This window comes from Ovis aries, chromosome 17, assembly GCF_016772045.2.
Source record: "Ovis aries strain OAR_USU_Benz2616 breed Rambouillet chromosome 17, ARS-UI_Ramb_v3.0, whole genome shotgun sequence".
Classification (NCBI taxonomy): Eukaryota; Metazoa; Chordata; class Mammalia; order Artiodactyla; family Bovidae; genus Ovis; species Ovis aries.
The window spans coordinates 28978905-28997776 of record NC_056070.1 but is presented as its reverse complement, the minus strand read 5'-3'; the positions used below and the strand labels follow the sequence as shown (position 1 = coordinate 28997776).

General features: G+C 38.8%; 1 protein-coding gene across 5 annotated transcripts in view; it reads right to left on the bottom strand.

The window, feature by feature from the left end:
- LOC101108690 (sodium channel and clathrin linker 1) overlaps window positions 1-18872 on the bottom strand; it is a 183321-nt gene that overhangs the window by 114063 nt on the left and 50386 nt on the right. The gene's annotated exons all lie outside the window — the stretch shown is intronic.

Genomic DNA, 18872 nt, shown 5'->3' with positions numbered 1-18872 from the left:
ATGCAAATCAAAACCACAATGAGGTACCATTTCACGCCAGTCAGAATGGCTGCGATCCAAAAGTCTACAAGCAATAAATGCTGGAGAGGGTGTGGAGAAAAGGGAACCCTCTCACACTGTTGGTGGGAATGCAAACCAGTTCAGCCACTATGGAGAACAGTGTGCAGATTCCTTAAAAAACTGCAAATAGAACTGCCTTATGACCCAGCAATCCCACTTCTGGGCATACACACCGAGGAAACCAGAATTGAAAGAGACACGTGTACCTCAATGTTCATCGCAGCACTGTTTATAATAGCCAGGACATGGAAGCAACCTAGATGTCCATCAGCAGATGAGCGGATAAGAAAGCTGTGGTACATATACACAATGGAGTATTACTCAGCCATCAAAAAGAATCCATTTGAATCAGTTCTAATGAGGTGGATGAAACTGGAGCTGATTATAGAGAGTGAAGTAAGCCAGAAAGAAAAACACCAATACAGTATACTAACACATATATATGGAATTTAGAAAGACGGTAACGATAACCCTGTATGTGAGACAGCAAAAGAGATGCAGATGTACAGAACAGACTTTTAGACTCTGTGGGAGAGGGAGAGGGCGGGATGATTTGGGAGAATGACACTAAAACATGTATAATATCATATAAGAAACGAATCGACAGTCTATGTTTGATGCAGGATACAGGATGCTTGTGGCTGGTGCACTGCGATAACCCAGAGGGATGGTATGGGGAGGGATGTGGGAGGACTGTTCAGGCGTGGGATCTTATGTACACCCATGGCGGATTCATGTCGATGTATGGCAAAACCAATACAGTATTGTAAAGTAAAAATAAATAAATAAAAATAATAATAATAAAATAAAATTTTAAAAAATACATCAAAATTTTGAATTATTTAAATTGATCAAGTCAAAGATACACAATTCAGTTTGTCCTAGGAAAATTTTAATTTTTCAAACAGATAAAATTCTTATACCTTATTCATTGATAAACAAGTCATTCAGAAAAAAATTAAATATAATAATTTCATCTAGTTAATGAAATGGAAAGGGGATTATAGAATTATGTGTTAATTTCTTCACTGTGTTTCACAAAACTCATTTGATTTCTGACTAGTTCTAGTTTATAAAGAATAAAATTCTTGATGGTTATGAAATCAAGACTAGAGGCTGTACTAGTTTGCATTCCCACCAACAGTGTTAAGAGGGTTCCCTTTTCTCCACACCCTCTCTAGCATTTATTGCTTGTAGACTTTTGGATCGCAGCCATTCTAACTGGCGTGAAATGGTACCTCAGCGTGGTCTTGATTTGCATTTCTCTGATAATGAGTGATGTTGAGCATCTTTTCATGTGTTTGTTAGCCATCTGTATGTCTTCTTTGGAGAAATGTCTAAATTCAAATATTTTGGTAATTTAAAATTATCAAAAAAATTAGGTGTATAGTATAGACACAGAAGGGAAAATGGTTTTTAACATCAGAAAAACTTGAAAATTTTGAATTTGTTTATTTATAACCAGAAAACATCATTTACATTAAACATATCTCAAGGTAAAAATTTCTCAAGGGAATTGTATCCATCTCTATAGAATAATCTGGGAATAAGCAGTGGCTCAGACGGTAAAGTGTCTCTACAATGCAGGAGACCTGAGTTCGATCCCTGGGTCAGGAAGATTCCCTGGAGAAGGAAATGGCAACCCACTCCAGTACTCTTACCTGGAAAATTCCATGGACAGAGGAGCTTGGTGCAGGCTCCTGTCCATGGGGTCACAAAGAGTCGGGCACGACTGAGCGACTTCACTTTCACTATAGAATAATCTAAACAGAATTACCTACTAATACTACAATCTCCACTGAAACTAGAAAAATACAATCTGAAATTTTAAAACATGTTTATTGAAAACAAAGTTCATCAGATACAATAAAACTCACAAGGCAATAATCTGTTACCAGTAGGGTGAAGGCAGGGGGGAGATGCAGTATAGGGGTAGTAGATTAAGAGGTACAATTTATTAGATACAAAATAAGCTAAGAAAACATCTTGTACAACACAGGGAATATAGCCCATATTTTATATTAACTATAAAGGACATATGGGGCTTCCCTGGTGGCTCAACAGTAAAGAAGCCACCTGCAGTGAAGGAGATGTAGGTTCAATGCCTGGGTCAGGAAGATCCCCTGGAGAAGGAAATGGCAACCTACTCCAATATTTTTTGTCTAGAAATCTCATGGACAGAGGATCCTAGCAGGCTTACAGTCCATGGGGTCGCACAAGAATCGGACATGATTTAGCAACTGAACAACAAATAAATGAAGTACAGGTGGTTCAGTGGTAAAGAATACACCTGCCAGGCAGGAGACGTGGGTTCAACCCCTGGTTCAGGAAGAGCCCCTGGAGAAGGAAATGGCAACCCACTCCAGTATTCTTGCCTGGAAAATCCTATGGACAGAGGAGCCTGGTGGGCTACAGTCCATGGGTTCACAAAACAGTCGGTTACAACTTAGTGACTAGACAATAAATGAAGTATAAACATTGAGAATCACCATATTGTTCATCTGTAACACATAATATTGTACAGCAACTATAATTCAATATTAAAAAACAAAACCTTTATTGGTTAAGAGCAAATTTGTTGTTGTTCAGCTGCTAAGTTGTATCTGATTCTCTGTGACTGCATGGACTGCAGCAAGCCAGGCTTTCCATTCTTCACTATCTCCCAGTTTGCTCAAATTCATGCCCACTGAGTTGGGGATACTATCTAACCATCTCAACCTGTGCCATCCGCTTCTCCTTTTGCCTTCAATCTTTCCCAGGATAAGGATCTTTTCCAATGAGTTGGCTCTTCACATAAAGTGGCAAAAGTATTGGAGCTTCAGCATCAGTCCTTCCAATGAACATTTAGATTTAGAGTTGATTTCCTTAGGACTGACTGGTTTGATTTCCTTGCAGTATATCCAAACTTCCTGAATCAGAAGCCAGGATCTGTCACTTTGTTTGCTATGTGACTTTGAACATGTTACTTAACCTCTTTTGGTCTCAGTTTCTTTATCCTAGTTGCCCCCTCCCTGTCTAGGAGACTCTACAAGATCAGCAAGTGGGTCCTAACAGGTTCCTTTCGAGTTACTGCTTCTGTTCTGGGACTCAGAGCAAGTGAGATTCTGTGTGTGCTCTTTAGGAGCGGAGTTTGTTTCCTCTGGCTCTCCAATATTCAAATCCCACTGGCTTTCAAAGCCACAAGTTTTGAGGGCTTAGCTTCCTGGTGCAGGACCCTGAGCTCAGGAGTCTGACGTGTGGCTTGGACCCTTTGCTCTTTAGGGAGAACTGTGACTGTGATTATCCTCCAGTTTGTGGGTAACCTACCTGAGGCTGTGCCTACAGTATGTCTCTGCCCTCTCCTACCCCTTTTTTCCCTTAATCTTTCGGCCACTCTGTGCAGCATGTGGGATCTTAGTTCCCTGACCAGGGATGGAATACACGCCCCTTGCAGCGGAAGCCTGCCATCTTAACCACTGGATTGCCAGGGAAGTTCTACCCATCTTGTTTTGGTTCCTTCCTTTAGTTGTAAAAATATTTTCTGCTGAATTCAAGTGATTCTCATTGACAGCTGCTCTTCAAACAGTTGTAATTTTGCTGTGGTTAGAGAAGCTGAGTTCAGGGTTTTCCTATTCTGTCTACTTGGATTTCTGCGCTGATATGCAAAGCAAGGACTACCTATATGTAGTTTTTTTTTTTTTTTTGCTTTAGTATCTGAAGTATTTGGAGAAAGGGTTTTAATCTCACAGTTTGCAATCCTGCTGTCTCTTGCCCAAATGCCCTAATTCTCCAAATGTCTTACAATTTGGGGTTTCAGTACTTGCACCCAAGCACTGCATGCTGGACTCTTGTTGACTGTGAGGGCTACTCCATTTCTTCTAAGGGACTCTTGCCTTCAGTAGTAGATATGGTGGTCATCAGAATTAAATTTGCCATTCCAGTCCATTTTAGTTTACCGATTCCTAAAATGTGGATGTTCACTCTTGCCATCTCCTGTTTGACCACTTCGAATTTGCCTTGATTCATGAAACTAACATTCCAGGTTCCTATGCAGTATTGTTCCCTACAGCATCAGACTCTACTTCCATCACCACTCATACCCACAACTGGGTGCTGTTTTCGCTTTGGCTCTGTCTCTTCATTCTTTCTGTTATTTCTCCAGTCTTCTCCAGTAGCATACTGGGCACCTACCGACCTGGGGAGTTCATCTTTCATGTAATATCTTTTTGCCTTTTCATACAGCTCATGAGTTCTCAAGGCCAAGAGTACTGAAGCGGTTTGCCATTTCCTTCTCCAGAAGACCACATTCTGTCAGACCTCTCCACCATGATCCATGTCAACTGCATGGTTCAAATACTCTTTTTTGAGTTTTCCTTTCAATTACTGAGGAACAATCTGTTTATATTTCCTTCCAGCTGGTGGAGTTGTCTGTTTTGCCATTCAATGCTATCACTGAATTTTTCTAAACTTTAAAAAAAACAAAAAAACAGAAAGTTGGAAATTTTCTATCCTGAGGCTTTGTTATTGGGTTCTTGCAAATTTTAAACTGTCATATCTTTTAACATTATGAAATATCGCTATTTATAATATTCTCTTACATTAAGGTCTACTATTAATATGTCTGATTTTACCCGTTTTCTTTCAGTTTGCACTTGCATGGTTTATTTATTCTCCATTCTCTTATTTGCAACCATTCAATATTCTTGTATTTTAGAACTCTGTCTGATAAGAAGTATGTAAGTGTCCTTTTTAATTCCTCTGATAAATCACTGTCTTTTAACTGTAGCATGTAGTATACTGAAATCTTCTGTAATTAGTAATGTATCTGAGCTTATATCTATTTCAGTATTTGCTTTCTATTTGCCCTGTCCATTATTGATTGTTCTCTTCTTTCATGCTTTTAGATTATTTTTTATTACTCCATTTTTCTACTCTATTATCTGGGTTGGCAGTTACATGATCTTTTGCTTTACTTTTGAAGATTATAACATGCATCACTGAATAATCAAACTCTAAAATAAATTAGCATTATATCTCTTTTGGGCAATGCTAGAACCTGAGAATATTTTAACTCCAAATACCCTTTTCCTAAATTTATCTTATTGCTATCATGTTTTGGCTTGGTAAGTGAGTGCCTCATGAGCCAATAGAAAATCAAAACGCTGCCGTTTTGAAGTGTCTTCTCTTACTCTATGCAACAACCATGAATCATTTCTCAATCAGATTGTGACATGTGTCCGAAAGTGGATTTTATATGACAACCAGCCATGCACAGCTCAGTGGCTGGACCAAGAAGCAGCTAGATAGCACTTTCCAAAGTCAAACTTGCATCAAAAAAAATGGGTCATGGCCACTCTTTGGTGGTCTGCTGCCCATCTGATCCATTACAGCTTTCTGAATCTCAGTGAAACCATCACATCTAAGAAGTATGCTCAGCAAAATCAACGAGATGTACGAGAACAGCCACGCCTGAAGTTGGCATTAATCAACAGAAAAGGCCCAATTCTTCTGCACAACCAATGCTTCAGAAGTTGAACAAACTGGGTTACAAAGTTTTGCTTCATCTGCCATATTTCACCTCACCTCTCACCAACCATCACTTCTTTAAGCATCTTGACAACTTTTTGCAGGGAAAGTGCTTCCACAAGGCAGAAAATCCTTTCGAAGAGTTTGTTGAATCCAGAGACATGGATTTTTATGATACAGGAATAAACAAACTTACTTCTCATTAGCAAAAATGTGTTGATTGTAACGATTCCTATTTTGATTAATAAAGATGTGTCTGAACCTAGTTATGATGATTCAAAATTCACAGTCTGAAACCACAATTACTTTTGCACCAACCTAATATTTAACTCTCTATAAATATTTTAGAGACATTATTATCACTTTGGAATAGCTGATAGTCATTGGGCTTTTCACAGTTCCCTTTCCTATAATTCTAAGCTTTCATCTGGGATTATTAATTTTCTTCAGGTAGATTATCTGTTTAGGATTGTCTTCAATTTTTCTAAAGATAGTGTTCTCAATTTCTTTTCATCTGACCTTTCTTCTGAAGGATAGTTCACTGGGTAAAAAAACTGTATATTAACAGCTTTTCTTTCAGTACTTTAAAAATATTCCACTGTCAATCTCTTTAACAAGTGGTGCTGGGAAAACTGGTCAATCACCTGTGAAAGAATGAAACTAGAATACTTTCTAACACCATACAAAGATGAACTCAAAATGGATTAAAGATCTAAATGTCAGACCAGAAACTATAAAACTCTTAGAGGAAAACATAGGCAGAACACTCTCTGACATAAACCACAGCAAGATCGTCTATAAGCCACCTTCCAGAGTAATGGAAATAAAAATAAAAATAAACAAATGGGATCTAAGACCTAATTAAACTTAAAAGCTTTTGCACAACAAAGTGCGACCCCAAGGGCTGTAGCCTACCAGGCTCCTCTGTCCATGGGATTTTCCAGGCAACAGTCCTGGAGTGGATTGCCATTTCCTTCTCCAGGGGATCTTCCCAACCCAGGGATCGAACCCGGGTCTCCTGCATTGTAGACAAATGCTTTACCGTATGAGCCACCAGGGAAGTCCAAAGGAAACTATAAGCAAGATGAAAAGGCAGCCTTCAGAATGGGAGAAAATAATAGCAAATGAAGCAACTGATAAAGAATTAATTGCCAAAATATACAAGCAGCTCATGCAGCTCAATGCCAGAAAAATAAATGACCCAATCAAAAATGGGCCAAAGAACTAAATAGACATTTCTCCAAAGATGACATACAGATGGCTAACAAACACATGAAAAGATGCTCAACATCACTCATTATCAGAGAAATGCAAATCAAGACCACAATGAGGTACCATCTCACACCAGTCAGAATGGCTGTGATCCAAAAGTCTACAATAAATGCTGGAGAGGGTGTAGAGAAAAGGGAACCCTCTTACACTGTTGGTGGGAATGAAACTAGTACAGCCACTATGGAGAACAGTGTGGAGATTCCTTAAAAAACTAGAAATAGAACTGCCGTATGACCCCAGCAATCCTACTGCTGGGCACACACTGAAGAAACCAGAATTGAAAGAGACGCATGTACCCCAATGTTCACTGCAGCACTGTTTACTAGCTAGGACATGGGGGGAACCTAGATGTCCACCAGCAGACAAATGGATAAGGAAGCTGTAGTACATATACACAATGGAATATTACTTAGCTATAAAAAAGAATGCATTTGAGTCAGTTCTAATGAGGTGGATGACACTGGAGCCTATTATATAGAGTAAAGTACGTCAGAAAGAGAAACACCAATACAGTGTATTAATGCATATATATGGAATTTAATCCTATATGCAAGACAGCAAAAGAGACACAGATGTAAGGAACAGACTTTTGGACTCTGTGGGAGAAGGTGAGGGTAGGGCGGGATAGCACTGAAACATGTATACTACCATATGCGAAACAGATGACCAGTGCAAACTGGATGAAGGAAGTAGGGCACCTAAAGCTGGTGCTCTGGGACAACCCCGAGGCGTGGAGTGGGGAAGGATGTGGGAGGAGGGGTTCAGGACTGTGGGACACATATGCACTCATGGCTGCTTCCTGTCAATGTATGGCAGAAACCACCACAAAATTGTAAAGCAGTTAGCCTGCAATTAAAACAAATATATTAATTAAATATTCCACTGTCTCCTATTTTCCGGTATTTTTTGTTGAGAAGTCAGTTAATATGGTATTGCTGCTACTGTGAGGATAATCTCTACCTGCTTGATTTTTTATCTTTGGTTTTCTATTACTGCATAATAATGCACCTAGGTATAGTACTTTTGCATTATCCTGCTCATGACACATGGTGTATCTTTAATTTGTGGACTGACGTCTCTCTGCTTTCTCTGGACTCAAGCTATACGAATTTTAGTTCTTTTCACTATATCCCATATGTTTCTCAGTTTTTGTTTTGCATTTTCTATCCCCTTCGCTCTCTTCTGAATATTGTTTTCATTCTGAATATTTCCTTCTAACTTGGGTTGCATTCCATTAACTCTTCAGTAATATCTCATTTGTCTCATTTTGATTAACTGCATTTTTTCTAGTTCTACAATCTCCATTTGGTCCTTTCAGAGTTTTTAGTTCTTTTATCGAAATTCTAAAACTGTGTCTTATCTCATTTAACATAGTTCATAGTTAAAGACCAAACCTGTGAGTCTGTTTCTATTGCATACTGTTTTTTATGATTTTTTTCAACCATGTTGTCTTCAATCTTACTGCTACTAGCTCTTTTTACACCAGATATGAGCCAGATATCACCAAAAATTAGAGAGATACTTTGAGGCCTAGCAATGATGTTATCTTTTTCTAAAAGACTTCCTTTTCTTTTTTCAGGTGGAGAGGGATATTATCAATCCCTGATTATGCTGTACCAACATCAAAGATTCAGATAATTCAGAGTCATGTTTCAGTTCTTTTTGGGAGTAGTTTATTTTGAGGGAATCACCCTTAACTTCAAAGCCTGGATGTTCCTGAGCCACCCACCCTCAAGTCTGATGGGCCCTGAATTTCACTTTTTATTTCTCTTGCTCCATGAATTTGCTTCAAGCTCTGCTCATTCTCAACCTCTCCTCACTTCTTCTAACACAGGGAGATACATCCAGCAAAAAGTAACCCCAAATCAGATTCATGTCCCTGCACTCTTTCTTTTCCAGGTCTTTGCTCTACAATTCTACAGTGACGCCAATTCATTTAAACAGATTTGATTATTGTCAAATTTTTTTCAAGATCTTCTAGTATTTGTCCAGATTCTCCAGTTTTTCTCAGGAGTCTGATGCCACTACTGCAAATAAAACTCTCTAATTAACTTGTCTACAATTAATTAAAAGTGTTCTGAGCACTAGTTTGGGTACATCTCACTAGTCTGATAATGCTGTTGATTTTATGCAGCTTTTAATTTTAATTTTCAATCCCTCTTTATATCAGGAGTTAGTTGAAAATGTAGTTAAGAGAAATTCTTTACACCCACATACTATTATTTCTAATTTATGATGTGATTTGTGTTTAATTTGTATGTATGCATTTATATGATGGACAGGATTTGCAGTCCATGTTTATTAAAATGTTTTATGGGTCCTGAAAACATAGTATATTCCTGTTGGTTCATATATGAGTAATAGAAGCAGAAAAAAAATATATATATGTATATATATACTCAAACTTGTTCTTTGCTCTTTGTATCTTTTATATCTCTCTTATTTTTGCTCTTGTTTCTTTGAAATAATATATAGTATAATATAATATTTATAAATACTAAGTAAATACATGTTATCTAATTCTCCAAAGATCTTAGCAGTATAGTTGAAAAACTAAAGTCATTTAAGTAATGCAAAGATTTTTAAGGAATCTTTTTCAAAGTATTACTTTTTATGTATGGTTAATGAATCTTGAAAATTAGATATTAATAATTTAAGTAAGGGCTTCCTTGGTGGCTCAGTGGTAAAGAATCTGCCTGCAAAGTAGGAGAAGTGGGTTCAATCGTTGGGTCAGGAAGATTCCCTGGAGAAGGAAATGACAACCCACTCCAGTATTCTTGCCTGGAAAATACTATCACAGAGTTGCGTGGCAGGCTACAGTCCATGGCATTGCTGAAGAATCAGACACGACTTAGCAGCTAAACAGCAACAACAATTTAAGTAGGTTCAACAAACATTTGGGGGCTTCCCAAGTGGATCAGTGGCAAAGAACCTGCATGCCAATGCAGGAGATGAGGAGATGCAGTTCAATCCCTGGGTTGGGAAGATCCCTGGAGGAGGAAATGTCAACCCACTCCAGTATTCTTGCTGAAAAATCCCACGGACAGAGTGTGGAGAGCTAGAGCCCATGGGACTGCAAAGAGTCGGACACAACGGAGCACACACATGCAAAACATTTGAAGAGCTATTATATACAAGACAGTAAGAGAGTTCTGGTCCTAGGTGCATTTATTCAAATATACAACCAAGTCAAAATGTAAGAATGGTAGGAAAAAGAAAAAGGAGTATGTTTCCTGGCATTTGGATGGTTTCAAAGTAAGAGGAGACATGAAATCACATAAAAGCTTGTGAAAATAAATAGTGTTATTAATAACAGTAGAACCACATTTCTCTGCATAGTTGCTTTGTCTGCAGTCACCATCAATTAGCTGATCTCTATTTTCTCGTGTAAATGCTTAAAAAAAAAAAAGTCAATCTTATTGGTTTATATTGCAGAACTGTTTTTTTTTTTAATTTTATTTTTTTTTAGTTTTTATTTTTAAATTTTAAAATCTTTAATTCTTACATGCATTCCCAAACATGAACCCCCTCCCACCTCCCTCCCATAACATCTTTCTGGGTCATCCCCATGCACCAGCCCCAAGCATGCTGCATCCTGCGTCAGACATAGACTGGCGATTCAATTCACATGATAGTATACATGTTAGAATGTCATTCTCCCAAATCATCCCACCCTCTCCCTTTCTCTCTAGTCCAAAAGTCCGTTATACACATCTGTGTCTCTTTCCCTGTCTTGCATACAGGGTCGTCATTGCCATCTTCCTAAATTCCATATACTCCATTGTGTATATGTACCACAGCTTTCTTATCCATTCATCTGCTGATGGACATCTAAACAGTGCTGCGATGAACATTGGGGTACATGTGTCTCTTTCAATTCTGGGTCATAAGGTAGTTCTATTTGCAATTTTTAAGGAATCTCCACACTGTTCTCCATAGTGGCTGTACTAGTTTGCATTCCCACCAACAGTGTAGGAGGTTCCCTTTTCTCCACACCCTCTCCAGCATTTATACCATGTTCATGGATTGGAAGAATCAATATAGTGAAAATGAGTATACTACCCAAAGCAATTTACAAATTCAATGCAATCCCTATCAAGCTACCAGCCACATTTTTCACAGAACTAGAACAAATAATTTCAAGATTTGTATGGAAATACAAAAAACCTCGAATAGCCAAAGCAATCTTGAGAAAGAAGAATGGAACTGGAGGAATCAACTTGCCTGACTTCAGGCTCTACTACAAAGCCACAGTCATCAAGACAGTATGGTACTGGCACAAAGACAGACATATAGATCAATGGAACAAAATAGAAAGCCCAGAGATAAATCCACACACATATGGACACCTTATCTTTGACAAAGGAGGCAAGAATATACAATGGAGTAAAGACAATCTCTTTAACAAGTGGTGCTGGGAAAACTGGTCAACCACTTGTAAAAGAATGAAACTAGATCACTTTCTAACACCGCACACAAAATAAACTCAAAATGGATTAAAGATCTAAATGTAAGATCAGAAACTATAAAACTCCTAGAGGAGAACATAGGCAAAACACTCTCAGACATAAATCACAGCAGGATCCTCTATGATCCACCTCCCAGAATTCTGGAAATAAAAGCAAAAATAAACAAATGGGATCTAATTAAAATTAAAAGCTTCTGCACAACAAAGGAAAATATAAGCAAGGTGAAAAGACAGCCTTCTGAATGGGAGAAAATAATAGCAAATGAAGCAACTGACAAACAACTAATCTCAAAAATATACAAGCAACTTATGCAGCTCAACTCCAGAAAATAAACGACCCAATCAAAAAATGGGCCAAAGAACTAAATCGACATTTCTCCAAAGAAGACATACGGATGGCTAACAAACACATGAAAAGATGCTCAACATCACTCATTATTAGAGAAATGCAAATCAAAACCACAATGAGGTACCACTTCACACCAGTCAGAATGGCTGCGATCCAAAAATCTGCAGAACTGTTTTGCTGAGACCACACAGACCATGATTAGGAAGCTGGACAATCAGGAAGCAGATATGCTGACTGCTGATTCTAGGAACACACCTCTTTAGTTTAGCTGAGATCCTGGGATCAGGAAGTACTGCCAGTGGTAATGCCTGCAGGAACACCCTGACTTAGCTTTGACAGAAGCAGTTGCAAGAATTATTGGCACTAGGGCCACACTACACTTGTTAGATTCTCATCCACAAAAACAGATTCCCAGATAATGCTTTCCTCCTACTTATCTCCTGATTTAGGTCATTTACATGTGCTTATCATTAGCAGAACCCAATTCACATTCTGAACTAGACTTTGATTTTCCAGAGTCTGCAGTATAAGAAGGTATACTATAGTAAAGGAGGGTGGAGCAGATGTTAGGCCAATCTACTATATCGGCCATAAACTATTATAATTATACAATGTAATTAAATATGACGCAAAATGAACAAAAGTACAAAAGAGCTGGGTTTTTTCCTATGAAACCTAAGCTGAATATGAAAGGCTCAATAAAAATGATTTATTAAATAGCTGCTGTTGAATTAGAGGTAGGTAAAATAATTATAAAAAGTCAGAGAAATTATGAAGTCAGAGGATCAAAAGGAGATCAAAAGGATCTCTAAGCTCTTACCCTTCTTCAAAGAAACTGAAACTGGAAGCTATAAAGAACAAATTATTCTCCATGCTTTATGTGTAAAAGACAACAAAGAACTGTAAGTAGTAGTCTTACTCAAAGTAAAGATCTTCAGTTCAGTTGCTCAGTCACGTCTGACTCTTTGCAACTCCATGAACCACAGCACGCCAGGCCTCCCTGTCCATCACCAACTCCTGGAGAACACCCAAACCCATGTCCATTGTGTCAGTGATGCCATCCAACCATCTCATCCTCTGTCGATCCCTTCTCCTCCTGCCCTCAATCCTTCCCAGCATCAGGGTCTTTTCAAATGAGTCAGCTCTTTGCATCAGGTGGCCAAAGTAATGGAGTTTCACCTTCAACATCAGTCCTTCCAATGAACACCCAGGACTGATCTCCTTTAGAATGGACTGGTTGGATCTCCTTGCAGTCCAAGGGACTCTCAAGAGTCTCCTCCAACACCACAGTTCAAAAGCATCAATTCTTCTGCACTCAGCTTAGGCATTATATAAAAAATTAAATAAGTGCACATTCATATTAAGTCAGAGTAAAAAATTTTAAAGTATGCATGTTGTACGCATTTTGTCTCTTTCAATCTACAGACTGACTATTGATCTAGAAGGAAAGAGGGTTTGTACTATATTTTATGCTAGGTACCATATGACTGAATTAAAAAAGTAACAGTGTTTCTGACTATAATATGGTACTTTACATTAAATTATTATGTATCTATGCCTTTTAAGTTATTTATGTTTTTTATTATTTTTCTATCTTACCATTTGCAGTATTAGTTCAAAAGATACTTTAAAAGCATGTAGTATAATCATAAAAATATACAGACATTAAAGTGAAATCCAGGCCCAATCCCTCATTTCATAGATTAAGAAACTGAGTTTTACCTAGTATGTTGCTGGTGGGAAGGCAAGTTGATACAGCCACTACAGAAAACAGTATGAAGATTCTTCAGAAAACTACAAACAGAATTACCATATGATCTATCTATCCCACTCCTGGCAATATGCCTGGTCAAAACTATAACTCGAAAAGACACATGCACCTCTACGTTCATAGCTGCACTGTTTATAATAGCCAAAACATGGAAACAACCTAAATGTCCATCAACAGATGAATGGATAAGGAAAATGTGGTACCTATACACAATGGAATGCTAACTGGAACACATACGACGTAAAACTCAGTTTCTTAATCTATGGAATAGAGAAGAGACTTGTGGGTGCCAAGAGGGAGAAAGGTGGGATGTCCTGGGAGTTTGGGGTTGGTAGATGCAAACTACTACATTTAGAATGAATAAACAACCCAATGTATGGCACAGGGTACTGGTTGCAAAATTCTGTGATAAATCATAATGGAAAAGAATATAAAAAAAGAATGTATATATGTTTATAACCGAGTCATTTGGCTGTACAGTAGACACTGGCACAGCACTGTAAATCATCTAAACTTCAAATTAAAAAAAAAAAAAGAAACTGAGCTCCAGACAGATTAAAGTACTAATACTAGGAAAATTACCCAGTCAGAAATTGCAGTTCTGAAATTTTAACCAATTATAAATAGGCAAGACAACTTTCTAAATCTTTGAGTGGACAAAGATGAATCAAACAATTCTAACAGTTTGTTTTTGAACTGAATTTTTCATTGATAGTAAGATGCACCATTTCTTTTACACAATATATTAAAAATAAAATTGCTGCTTATTAATTTGATATGCTATTCCCTACAGCTACATCTCAATTTTGTAGATCTTAAAATAGAGAAGGGAACAGGGAATAGTGTTAGTGAATTTTAGAACTCTGTAAGAGAGAAGAGAGAGTAAGACAAATACAATCACAAAACATTCTAGACAACTGCCTTGTACAACCCCTCTAACATGGCTCCCCTCACCTTACAGACTTTATTCATCGTTAAGTCCAAGCTTCCTGGGTGAAGGTACTGACATCACCACCATGGGGCAGTGTTTCCTTTGGGAATTAATACAGAACAGCCTGATAACTACAACTGTTGCTTCCCGTTCTGCTTCTACAGTGACTCATATATATTCTTTCCAGAAAAAATTGGAATTTTCAAATTCTGAAGTGCCACTGAGTACAATCCTTCAACAGTACACTCTCCTCTGTTTAAAATCCCCGAAGAGCTCCCTACACCATCTGTAGTACAAGTTTAAATTCCTTGACTGGGCATATATTCAGCAGTGGCCACAGGACTGGAAAAAGTCAATTTTCATTTCAATCCCACAGAAAGGCAATGCCAAAGAATGTTCAAACTACTGCACAATTGCACTCATCTCACAAGCTAGCAAAGTAATGCTCAAAATTCTCCAAGCCAGGATTCAATAATACCTGAACTGTGAACTTCCAGATATTCAAGCTGGTTTTAGAAAAGGCAGAGGAACCAGAGATCAAACTGCCAAGACCTGTTGGATCATCGAAATAGCGAGAGAGAGTTCCAGAAAAAAACATCTACTTCTGCTGTATTGACTATGTCAAAGCCTTTGACTGTGTGGATCACAACAAACTGTAGAAAATTCTAAAAGAGATGGGAATACGTGACCACCTGACCTGCCTCCTGAGAAATTGCTATGCAAGTCAAGAAGCAACAGTTAGTACCAGACATCGAACAACAAACTGGTTCCCAAACTGGGAAAGGAGTACCTCAAGGTTGTATATTGTCATCCTGCTTATTTAACTTATATGCAGAGTACATCATGCAAAATGCCAGGCTGCATGAAGCACAAGCGGGAATCAAGATTGCTGGGAGAAATATCAATAAACTCAGATATGCAGATGACACCACCCTTATGGCAGAACGCAGAGAAGAATTAAAGATCCTCTTGATGAACATGAAAGAGGAGAGTTAAAAGTTTGGCTTAAAGCTCAACATTCAGAAAACTAAGATCACGGCATCTGGTTCCATCACTTCATGGCAAATAGATGGGGAAACAGTAGAAAGACTGTTTATTTTGCTCCAAAATCACTGCAAATGGTGACCACAGCCATGAAATTAAAAGACACTTCGTCCCTGGAAGAAGAGTTATGAGCAATCTAGACAGCATATTAAAAAGCAGAGACATTACTTTGCCAACAAAGGTCTGTGTAGCCAAAGCTATGGTTTTTCCAGCAGTCATGTTTGGATGTGAGAGTTGGACTATAAAGAAAGCTGAGCACCGAAGTATTGAGGCTTTTGAACTGCGGTGTTGGAGAAGACTCTTGAAAGTCCCTTGGACAGCAAGGAGATCCAACCAGTCAATCCTACAGGAGATCAGTCCTGAATAGTCATTGCAAGGACTGATCCTGAAGCTGAAACTCTAATACTTTGGCCACCTGATGTGAAGAACTGACTCATTTGAAAAGACGCTGATGCTGAGAAATATTGAAGGCAGGAAGAGAAGGGGACGACAGAAGATGAGATGGTTGGATGGCATCATCGACTTGATGGACATGAGTTTGAGCAGGCTCCAGGAGCTGGTGATGGATAGGGAGGCCTGGCGTGTTGCAGTCCCTGGGGTCGCAAAGAGTTGGACACAACTGAGTGACTGAACTGAACTGAAATGAGCATGCAAGGTCTTATTCTATCTGGGCTCTGCCCACTATTCCAGGCTTGTGTATAATTCCCTATATAAATATGCTGGGATACGGCCACTGTAAATGATCTGTACTTTAATAAACATACAAATTTTCATTTGATGAACTCCTGCTCATTCTTAAAGGATCTGCTCAATTTTCATCCTCTCACTTAAGCCTTCTCCAACCAGTGATGTAATCAACAATTATAACTGGATGTGTTATAGTTACATTGTCTGCTGTGCTCAGACTTAAGTAATCCTTGACAATAGCCCATGATCTGAGGAACAGCATAGGATATTCTTTACATAGAGACATTTATAATGAGACTAAAGTTTTGCATATTTCTCAAGGGTAGCCTTATCATAGACTGACTGACATCAAGTGTTCTGACAAATAGAAGTACTGACCATTATTTAAACCAACCAAAGTACCAAGAATGGGTACCTTCAGGATTTGACTAAAGAACAGAGAATCGGCTTTTTGGTTAAAAGAGTAGGAGCAGCAGCTATATGAGAGGGGTGCCACTACTGAAAGGGACCATGTAGTCTGTATAAGACAACTAATAAAAGAAGCATATCCTCACAGATGGTCCCAATGTTTCCTAATTTTAGTTGTATTCCATGTTCCTCCTTATCATGCATTCTCACTTACTTAGAATGACCTGTTTCTATTTCTTGAAGCAAAAAAGAGCCAAATGTGTTCCCATATGTAGGTGCTTACGATCCTAATATTTCCAATCATCCACCCCAAAATATTATTTGAACATTTAATACATATCAAGCACTTTCAATCTTTGGTATACTATGGTAAACAGAATAGACAAAGGCCACAACTCATGAAGGATACATTTTAGTAGAAAAATGACAGGCAAATAAATAATTTCAGGTAGCAATAGGTATCACGAATAAAACTGGGTAATAGAAAAATGGAAGTTCAGAGGAGGAGTACTACTGGATAACGTGGTCAAAGAATGCCTTCCTGATCGAAGAGGAGGAGACAGTCCTGTGTAGGTCTGGAGAAAAACATTCCAGGCAGAAGAAATACTGATAGGCAAAAGGGCTTCTAGTAGAAACTTGATTTGCCAGTTTTAAGCTTCAGCAATACGTGAACTGTGAACTCCCTGATGTTCAAGGTGGTTTTAGAAAAGGCAGAGGAACCAGAGATCAAATTGCCAACATCTGCTGGATCATGGAAAAAGCAAGAGAGTTCCAGAAAAACATCTATTTCTGCTTTATTGACTATGCCAATGCCTTTGACTGTGTGGATCACAATAAACTGTGGAAAATTCTGAAAGAGATGGGAATATCAGACCAACTAACCTGCCTCTTGAGAAATCTGTATGCAGGCCAGGAAGCAAGAGTTAGAACTGGACATGGAACAACAGACTGGTTCCAAATAGGAAAAGGAGTACGTCAAGGCTGTATACTGTCACCCTGCTTATTTAACTTATATGCAGAGTACATCATGAGAAACGCTGGACTGGAAGAAACACAAGCTGGAATCAAGATTGCTGGGAGAAATATCAATCTCAGATAAGCAGATGAGACCACCCTTATGGCAGAAAGTGAAGAGGAGCTAAAAAGCCTCTTGGTGAAAGTGAAAGAGGAGAGTGAAAAAGTTGGCCTAAAGCTCAACATTCAGAAAACGAAGATCATGGCATCTGGTCCCATCACTTCATGGGAAACAGATGGGGAAACAGTGTCAGAGTTTATTTTTTTGGGCTCCAGGATCACTGCAGATGGTGACTGCAGCCATGAAATTAAAAGACGCTTACTCCTAGGAAGAAAAGTTATGACCAACCTAGATAGTATATTCAAAAGCAGAGACATTACTTTGCCGACTAAGGTCCATCTAGTCAAGGCTATGGTTTTTCCAGTGGTCATGTATGGATGTGAGAGTTGGACTGTGAAGAAGGCTGAGTGCTGAAGAATTGATGCTTTTCAACTGTGGTGTTGGAGAAGACTCTTGAGAGTCCCTTGGACTACAAGGAGATCCAACCAGTCCATTCTAAAGGAGATCAACCCTGGGATTTCTTTGGAAGGAATGATGCTAAAGCTGAAGCTCCAGTACTTTGGCCACCTCATGCAAAGAGTTGACTCATTGGAAAAGACTCTGATGCTGGGAGGGATTGGGGGCAGGAGGAGAAGGGAACGACAGACGTGAGTCTGAGTGAACTCCGGGAGTTGGTGATGGACAGGGAGGCCTGGCGTGCTGTGATTCATGGGGTCACAGAGTCAGACATGACTGAGGGACTGAACTGAACTGATAGCTCAGTTGGTAAAGCATCTGCCTGCAATAATGCAGGAGACCCCGGTTCAATTCCTGGTTCAGGAAGATCTTTTGGAGAAAGGATAGGCTACCCACTCCAGTATTCTTGGGCTTCCCTTGTGGCTCAGCTGGTAAAGATTCCGCCTGCAATGCAGGAGACCTGGTTTTGATCCCTGGGTTTGGAAGATTCCCTGGAGAAGGGAAAGGCTACCCACTCCAGTATTCTGGCCTGGAGAATTCCATGGGCTGTATAGTCCATGGGGTCACAAAGAGTCAGACACGACTCAGTGACTTTCACATTCATGTGCCAGTTTTAAGGAAGCCAGTAAGATGAGCAGTGTGACTGGAGACTAGTAATTATGGGGGGTGTGGTAAGAGACATATATATACAGAAATATACAAACAGACTTATCATAAACAGAGACATATACAGAAACTAGGATACCTCTGAGTTTACATGAGAGGTATACCTCTGAGATTATTAGAAAGAAAAATATTAAACTTTAAGTAAAGAGGATGGTTTTCCTCACAGTATATAGACATAAA